Below are 9,518 nucleotides of genomic sequence, written 5' to 3'. Positions count from 1 at the left end.
AAACGTAAGTGGGAGGAAAATAAGCTTTTCTAGAAGATATGTAGAAAAATAAACCTTTTGAGATACGTTATAACAAACAAACGGGGAGAAACAGTATGTTTCTAGAAAGATATGTAGGACAAATAAACCTATTTTTGAGATACGTTCATAACAAACGTAACGTGGGAGAATATAAGTTTCTAGCTAAACGTAATTGAGAATGCAGTTTAGTTCTGTGGGAACGTAATTTTTAGGAGACAGGGTTGATTTGCCTAAGGCTTGAAGTTCATGACCTCCAGCTGGTTGGAAATGAGCCTGCCAGGAAGAAGCTTCTGAGATGGGATCTGTGTTGAGAATTTACTGGCTGACCTGTGTTTGTGCAGCGTCTTGTTCTGCTGGGTTTGCAGCCTTATCTGTAAAAGGAATGTGCAAAAGCAAACTGGCAAAGACTTATTCTGACTAGAAATGATACAAGTATTCTTGGCAAGATGTTTGAGTTTTTACAATGTGGTCTTTCTTTTTCATTATTGGGAGCCAAGTATTTGCTTCAGAAGTTAGTCTGTTGCAATCACTTCAGCACACATTTAAGTTTTTTTAATTAGATTATTAGTTTCTACAACTCTAAATGCTCGACAGCGGCTCTTCTTCCTCCGCAGGCTGAGGAGGTTCAACATGGACTCCAGGATACTCTGCGACTTGGTGCACCATAGAGAGTATCCTGACTGGCTGCATCATGGCCTGGTACGGCAGCTGCACCGCCCTCAATCGTAAGGCTTTACAGAGGGTGGTGAAAACTGCACAGAACATCACCAGGACGGAGCTGCCATCCCTCGAGGACCTTTACTCCCAGCGGCTCAGGAAGAAAGCCCTCAGGATTATAAAAGACCCCCATCACCCCAGCCACAAACTGTTCTGTCTGCTGACGTCTGGCAGGCGTTACCGCAGCATCCGGACCAAAACCACCAGACTCAGGGACAGTTTCATCCCACAGGCAATAAGACTGTTAAACACCTGAACTGTTGTAACAACATCCATAACATTCATCTGCTACTTAGTCATTATGTATCTATTTATCTAATATATCATTCCAATAGCTTGCATATAGACTCTTATTTCACTATTTTCCTTCTTTAAACTATTTTTCTTTTTGTATTTACTTTTTAATATTTACTTGCACTATATTTGTCTGTTTTTCTGTATTATTGTGTTGCACTGTTGGAGAAGCCTGTGACGTAAGATTTTCATCAACATAACTACTCTGTAGCTACAGTATGTTCGTATGACAAATAAAGAACCTTGAACCTTGAACCTTGAAATGGCTCACTGTGTACACAGTATGTTGATGGGAATAGGGCCATTTGTTTTGTGTCTATAGATTAGGCTACACCCACAAAGTATACGGCCCTTTTCCTGGTTCAATATTTTTAACCCATTGCCAGGTTAATTTATTTCAAGCTGTAAAGACAACTGTAAAAAAACCCGAAAGCACGACAAGAGGGAAAATATTTGTTTTCTGCATCCGATTGATAGCTTTCAAAAATCCTCTTTATAGAGTGACACTGCTTGGCAACATCTCAGTGCAATAGTGGTGTTGCGACACAAGGAAGCAAATTGAAACGTGTCAGGCTTTTCGTAAGAAAAGTAAAAACAAAAAAGGAAGCAGACAGACCACAGCAAAGGCTAACTGTATTCAATCAAAAATCCTTGGCAAGCCAGTCAATGCGCAAATACAGCTCAAGTCGGACAGTTTAATAAATTAAAAAAATCAACATCAAGGCAGAGAGATATTGCCTTTTTGTTACAGAAAACTTGTGCCTACATTACCCACAATGCACTGTGGCCAAATCAAATGTTTTGGTGTGATATGCTCAAAGACACCACAATGCGAAAAAGTAAGATCTTGCCAAGTATATTTGTCTAATTTCTAGTCAGAATATGTCGTTACACTTGATTTAAGATGTAATAACTTAAGTCTTGTTTTTAGACAAGGCATCTTAAGCATCTTTTTAAGATCTTATTTTATAGGAACATCTCCAACTAACATCAGAAAAGAGAACATTTCTAAGCATTTCTGGCTTTTTTTGTTACAAATTCCCTAATTCTGGTCAAATATAGTTCAAAATAAGTGTTCCCGCTTTTCCTGACGCTCTAAGCGCTCTTATTTGACTGAAACTGCGGATTGAAGCTGGGGTTTAAGCATATCTCAATAGCACAATCTCTGTGTCCCAGATTCAGGTATCTTTGGCTTCATGCACCACTGAGCAACTCTCAGCGAATAGGAATGGAGTCCCGCTTCCAACAAGTTTTCTTTATCCATTCTTAAAACGCTGTAGAATTTGGGTGTGTTGTGTTTAAACATTTCCCATGATGTGTTAGGCATATTGAAACTTCTAAACAACGCCTTAGCTGAAACTCTCCAAAAGCTGTGGGTGTAATACTTATCATTAACCCTATATTTTCAGGCACGCAGGAGTACTGCATAGAGTCAATAGAAAACCAATCCAACGTTCATGCTGCACTCTACACTGAAAAAAAGGGGAAAGTGGGGTTGTTCAATTTGCAAATATGCAGTTAATATATGAAACATAATTTATTCATGTTTCTCGTCGAAATATGAATCAATCATGTAGAACTATTTTAATCTTGAGGGCTGTACGTTCTATAAGTCTCAATCATGTTAAGAAATAAGAAAAAAGTTATGTTTGTCTCTGTAACTCCGCCCACTGAGCACATACGTCAGCAGCTTGCTCTGCAGCCGATTACTCAGCATTTTATTGACAAATTAATATGGTCGGACTCAAACCCGTACTTTAATAGTTTCATAATTGAACCTGAACAATATGGCACTTTAATGGACAAGATCTAAAGCAGAAAAAAATTGCAAAATATATTCATTTTTAAAAATGTGAAGCTTTTTATTTTTTAAACAAAGGAGAGGGGGAGGGGTTCTACCATATTTTCTTCCCGCATCGGAGGAGTAAGCTGGTTCTGTCCCGAGAACATCTCTTCAAGGTAAAAGTTATTTAAAGGTTTTTAATGTCATCAAATGTTCGTCATAGTTACAGGTTATCACAAGACGCATTGTTTGCAAAAAGCAGAGTTCACATTTGCCGTTACAACGAGCAACGTAAATACAGCTGTCAANCACACACACACACACACACACACACACACCCACACACACACACACACACACACACACACATACACACACACACACACACACACACACACACACACACACACACACACACACACACACACACACACACACACACACACACTGTCTTTCGTATAAAAAACAAAGACATATCCAACAAAGAAGTTCCCATGTCATTCTTCTCAGTGTTTGCGCTGGAAGGAAAACAGACACAGAAATAGATTTTAAACCAAGCATGCCAAGAAAAATAAATAAAACCATATTCTAATTATTTCCAGATGCTATGTCCCAAAAAGCCAATGAGGTAATGTGAGCATGACAAATAAAACAATCTTATAATGTTGCAAAGGGTACACCCAAATATATCAACACGTCTCACTTCCCTTTTCTTGGGGTGTTGCCAATTGTGTTGTGAAAAGATCTTAACCCGGCGAAATAAAGTCATCATCAACAGTAGGAAACTTGCTGCAAAAATGTTCTGGGGTCAGGGCTGAGAAACTCCCTTTGGAGGGAACACAGGGATTTTAGACTTTGCAGACCATGTGAGCACAAACAACTAAATATAACACACGAAAAGAAAGGGTAAACCCCAAAAAGCACAACAGGGCCTCTTTAAGCATCGTAGACAATAACTAGTTGTGGACTGAGTAGATGAGCTCAGGTTAAAGTAACATTAATGCAGAAACAAACTTTGACATAACATAAGCCCCCCTTCATCAACTTTGTTAATGTCAGACCAGTCACATGACCTTATCGAGTGTGGTGCTTAAGGGTTCTGTAAGGTCACATGACTGCAGGGAAATAAACACCTGATACAATAAAAATATTCAAAAGATACTCAGGGACAGTATGTGAAAATGGCAGAGACATAGACAGCTTCCATATTCTCAAAAGATTATGTTCTCCAGCTTGACTGCCAGCTGTCCAGAGTATTTTATGAGCAACGACACAGAGGAAACATTCAATCATTATTTAGGATGATCTGGATGTGCCAACTTTTCTACAATCAGCACTTTTTTAAAGCCCATTTTTTAAGTGGACAGTAAGTATTGATATGAGTATGGGGTAAATGTACATTTTTCTTATATTTATTCCACCATCTATCATTTACCTGCAGCTTTCAGACATGTTGCTTTTTTTAGATGTCATTGTTTATCTTGCAATCACTCAAAGTTAATTTCCCTTCATTTTATTGAGATAAGGGGAAAACTTCATCTCAAAACCTTAACAGATGAAACCAAGTTTATCTGAATGGCGTCGCAGAATTAGTCAAAAACAGTCTTGACTCTAGAGACAGCTTCCCCTTTTTTCCAATCAACTGAGAAGATGTCAGGCAGGCAGAAGAAACTCTTCCACTGACATTTCACATTCCTGAGCCACACACACACACACACACACACACACACACACACACACACACACACACACACACACACACACACACACACACACACACACACACACACACACGCCCACACACACTTGGCAAAGAGAGAGTGGGAGGGCAGACAGAGAGAAAATAACTGAGCTGAGTTACAAAAAGCTAACTCATCCAGTGTTGACTCAATTCTTCCCTGGGTGTCTAGCACACAGGTTCAAATGCTTTGTGGAAAGTAAAAGCTGGTGAAGAAGAAGTGTTATCCGACCGCCTAACTCAAGGTGAGTTGAAAGATTTATTACCAAATGTGTTTTTGTAATATCCAATGTTTTGCTTCTAGGCAAGTCTATTGGAGTTTGAATGATGTTGTTGTGAGAGCTTTAGGAGGATCTTAAGGAAATGCTGGCAGCCTTCACAAAGTTAGCTCACTCGTGTATTTGAGGACAAAGTATCTGGAAATGTTGAGCTGAAAAACAAAAGGGTGTTCAAAACAAATTGGGAATCATCACCGAGAGGCAGTGACCAAACAAACTTGCATGGAAGGGTAGTAGAGTATGTAAAAATGAGGGACAATGTGAACGCAAAGAGAGAACAAGCAAGAATAATATTAATAATAATAATAATAATGAAGCTTTGTTTATACAGCACTTTTCATACAGCGCGTGCAGCTCAAAGTGCTTTACAAAATGTCACACATCACAAGTTAAAAATGAACAACATGAAATTCCCTTCGGATCAGATGTTAAGACCTTTACAGATACGTCCAGCATAGCAACAACATATAACATCTTAACAGGTTAAGAGATACAAGGAGGTACAAGGTCTGATAATAACATCAAATACAATCAAATAAGAGACTGAGTGAAGTGTTGCAACAATATGAACCCCTATAAAGTAAATTAAACATATAGGTACAACAAGCAGACAAAGATAATAGTAATAAAAATGTCATGATTATAATAGGTTAAAATATTAAAGGACCATCTTAAGAGGGCATTTTGCTATTAAAACTGATACATAAATAATATATAAAACCCTTTAAGACCTGAAATGACAACAGAAAAAAACTGAGTGCAAGGAAAACATAATCCAGAGCGTGACTCGTTCATTGTTTGTCCATGACTGAAGTGGATCGGTAGGTTACGAAGGTGTTATTGTTCATTGATGCCACTGTGAGCAGAGGTAGGTATCAGGACAGAAAGAGTGATTCATCCCTGGAGAGAAATCAATGTTTTGCTTCCAAGCTATTTATATCATGTCAAAGTGTTTTTGGATAAACTAACTATTGGTTGATTCTTTCAGGCTTCATAGTTTCAGTGTCCGTTTTTAAACACTCCCTAATTCTTACCTGTTGCCTCACTTATTTCCCTACTCAGGTTTATGCTGTTGGTTCAGTAGCAGCGTTGTCACAAATAAAACTTCTCATTTGGGGAAACAGGCTCTGATAGCTGGTGCTATTTTACATTTGTATGTGGTGTGGTAATAGCATTGTTGGGTCTTTGTTCATACGGTAACTCTGAAATACCTTGACAAATAATGGGCAGGTTGCCAGGCATTTCGTAAACAGACGTTGAATACATTGCAATAATTAGCAAGGCAAGGCAAGACAAGGCAAGTTTATTTATAGCACCTTTCAACACAAGGCAATTCAAAGTGCTTTACAAAAATGAAAGACATTCAGAAAATGGCATTTCAAAAAAAAAAAAAAAAGTTTTTAATCTGGCATCATCACCCTTTAAATGTTTCAATTATTTACACACACACCTTATATCAATCCTAAACCCCCTTTCCAAGCATGAAGGAGGCTTTTTAGGACATTATGTCACCAACACTATCACCAACCCCACTTCTTTTAATGGATAATAATTAGAGATGTCCCGATCCGATCACGTGATCGGGGATCGGAGCCGATCACGTGTTTTTCAAAAGATCGGAATCGGGAGAGAAAAATCGGCCGGGCAGGTAGCGACGTTGTGCGAGGGCCTCCCTGCCGAAATAACGGGTGTTTTTGGGAGAGACCTTTTAGGATATTAACACGGCTGTATGCAACCGGGTAATTTACGAAAACTAAGCTAAAGACCGACTCTTCACCATATACGATGAAGAATCGTTTAGGGTGCAGGGGTAGCTAACACATACTAGTATAGATGCAAAGAGCATAAAGGGTGTTAATATTCAGGACGGTGCATAGAAGTTGACACGCGAGAGGGTGTTAGGGGGAATGCTGGGGTTGTTTCAACTGTGATATAGTGTCTGGTACTTTTGTACTGAGGGTCTTTTTGTTGTTTGAAGGTCTGGGAGGCGCGTAGGTTTCGGTTTTAGTGTGATTTTGTGTGTATGGATAGTTTAGAGATTTTCTTTGTGGCTTGTAAGGTATGGCCCTTTAGGAGGTGGTGGTTCTGTCGTAGTAGTTTGTGGCAGGCGGTATGTGGATGGGGTAGGGGAGTGACTTGCTTTCCAGTGTAGGGAGTCTTTAGGTTTTGTAGGGATGGCGTGTGTGTAGTTTGTAGGTTCGCTAGGTTTGTCGGTCGGTAGGTATTGTTGGTGTAGTTATTATTTTCCGTCGTGCTTAATCCAGCAGGACTATGAACTCGGTTCCTTCATTGGTGGTGAGTAGTAAAAGTTCTAAGCTTTTGCTTATTGATGCTGCTATCAAGGATAGATAGCTGGATGGATATAATACTAGTGCGAGTCGTCTAGAGGAAGGTCAAAGAGCCCGCCGTAAATTCGGAGAAGTGTCTAACGTATAACAGTTTTCTTCAAGTAGAGAGTGTCTGTCCCGAGATAGTGGGTGATATTATATTGGAGTGCCGTCTATGGAGACTAGTATGTTGTCGCACGGCATTAGTACGTTTGTGGATTTTGAACGGCAAGATAAGGGCACTAGTCATGATATGGTTTCTCTTTATCGTCGTTCTGTTGTGTTTGGAGGTTAAGCTCTTTATTGTTTTTCATTATAGATAATAATCTTCAATGTTTGTTTGATAAAAGGAGGCTAAAGTATAGCGTGATCTTGTACTGGACTTTAGTGTGTAGGGGTGTTAACGTTAACCCCGATTCTTTGTGGTTAGTCTACAACTAGTAGTTCTGGCGATAGTTGGTCTTGGTCAGCTACTTTTTTCTTCTACGAACACGAGAATTGTCGTTTCTTTGGATGGATACCCGGTTCTGAAATTTTACGGTCATGGTTCTTGTAACTTTTATGCTTTTTTTCTAGTTTGGGTTGGTATGGTATTTATTTTGGTGAGTTTGGCTGTCTGTTCTGATTCATCATGTGGGGAAAGTGCGGTAGGTGTATATGGTAAGTAGTTGTTTATAGTTGGTTACGAGTTCTTTTCACTAGGTGTAAATTTGGTTATTTTTGCGTAACTATGGAGTGTGGTGTTGTCCCTATTTGGCTGTCAAAAGAATATCACTAGACTACGTGTCTATGATTGTGTGGTACAGTGGTAGATCATAACTAGATATCCATAGAGGGTCCTCTGTTTGGTTTGTGTGTTCGAATTGCCTTTTATGACAAAAAGTTGTGGCTGTGAAGTATACGCTTCGTTTTGTGGGCTTGACGGCGTGATGTGAGGTTTAGTTGCTGAAGACTAGTTAGTGGTAAGCATAGTGGGACGTTTGTGTTATGGCTGGGTGGATATCCTAGAGGTAATGGGATACGTAGGCTGAATCTCGTATGCCCTACGATTTTCAGTTATACCGTTGAAGTAGGCGGATGGATTGTAATGATAGGGTGTAAAGTTTTTTTTTCTGGCTTAAAATATGCGGGTTGTTTGATTTGAGTGGTGGTTTCGGATTCTCAATCCCTAAAATGTCGCTCTCCAATAAACACTTATTTACCTGTAGACATTGCAATCGTAAGTTGGCCCTCGTGACTACCGTTTTTGAAATTTTGCTTATATCCTGGCATTAATTTGCGAACTTTGTTTGTTGTATAAACCAGCATTATTCCGGACTTTGTTAGCCGGGTAAACCACCACACTCCAACCTCCTGACACACATTCACGACATCTTCTTTTGTGTGTGGTTTGTAATAGCAGCCCGTCATTGCTCGACACGTTTGACGGACTTTAATGTATAAAGTGGCACCTCATTAAGTGCCCACGGCTGGTAATTCAGTCCGGGTAATTCTCTCCCCAACACAATTCTTCTATTGTGACCACATGTATTAAAGGAAATATTATAGTAGGAATGTCATTTAGGACAATACTAATGGGTTTGGTAGTTAAACCAAAACTACAATTACATTGTAATCGGTTTCCATTACCCTACAGTAATCGAAATGTTCGTAAAGCAGATACTAAGTCTAAGTCTAATGAACTTAACAGGTAAAGTAAAAGTAATTTTTTTCTAAATGTTGTGTTGTATGTGTGTGTCACTGAAAATCTGAAAGAGTAATGTTTCACCGTCTTAAGTATTACCGTTCACGATTCCCCTAACAAAGAAGGACGACCGCACATCTTTACAGTCGCTATCACGGACTATGATATAACAACTACCATCATAATTTGTTATTTATCTAGATAATAATCCACTACAGGCTAGTGGAAAAAAACGAGAGGCTTTAGGCTAGGCTAGTAAACCTAAAACTGTAAACGGTATGGCTAAAAAGGGCTAAAACAAAACGATTGTAACTTTTTTTTTATTTTTTTCATAAATTTTTTTTTTTTTTTTTTANTCAAACTCACCTTATGATTTTCCTGGCTTTATCCTAGCTAACACCAGTGAATGACAATGTTTACCGTTACAACGAGCAACGTAAATACAGCTGTCAATTTGTAAACATTGTCATTCACTGGTGTTAGCTAGGATAAAGCCAGGAAAATCATAAGGTGAGTTTGATTGACTTGTGTTTAGCGTGTTTTTATACTGTGAGTATTTGTAGAGCGTAAGTCCGGCAGTTGCTTGATTTACAATATTTAAAACTATGAACCTTGCCCAAAGTTATGCACATTAAACCGAGCTCAGTGGGGAGGGCGGAGTCATATCTGATGGATG

The sequence above is a fragment of the Notothenia coriiceps genome, unplaced genomic scaffold, assembly GCF_000735185.1.
Source record: "Notothenia coriiceps isolate Sejong01 unplaced genomic scaffold, NC01 NC01_scaffold00011854, whole genome shotgun sequence".
NCBI classification, from domain to species: Eukaryota; Metazoa; Chordata; class Actinopteri; order Perciformes; family Nototheniidae; genus Notothenia; species Notothenia coriiceps.
This window is presented reverse-complemented; position numbering follows the sequence as displayed.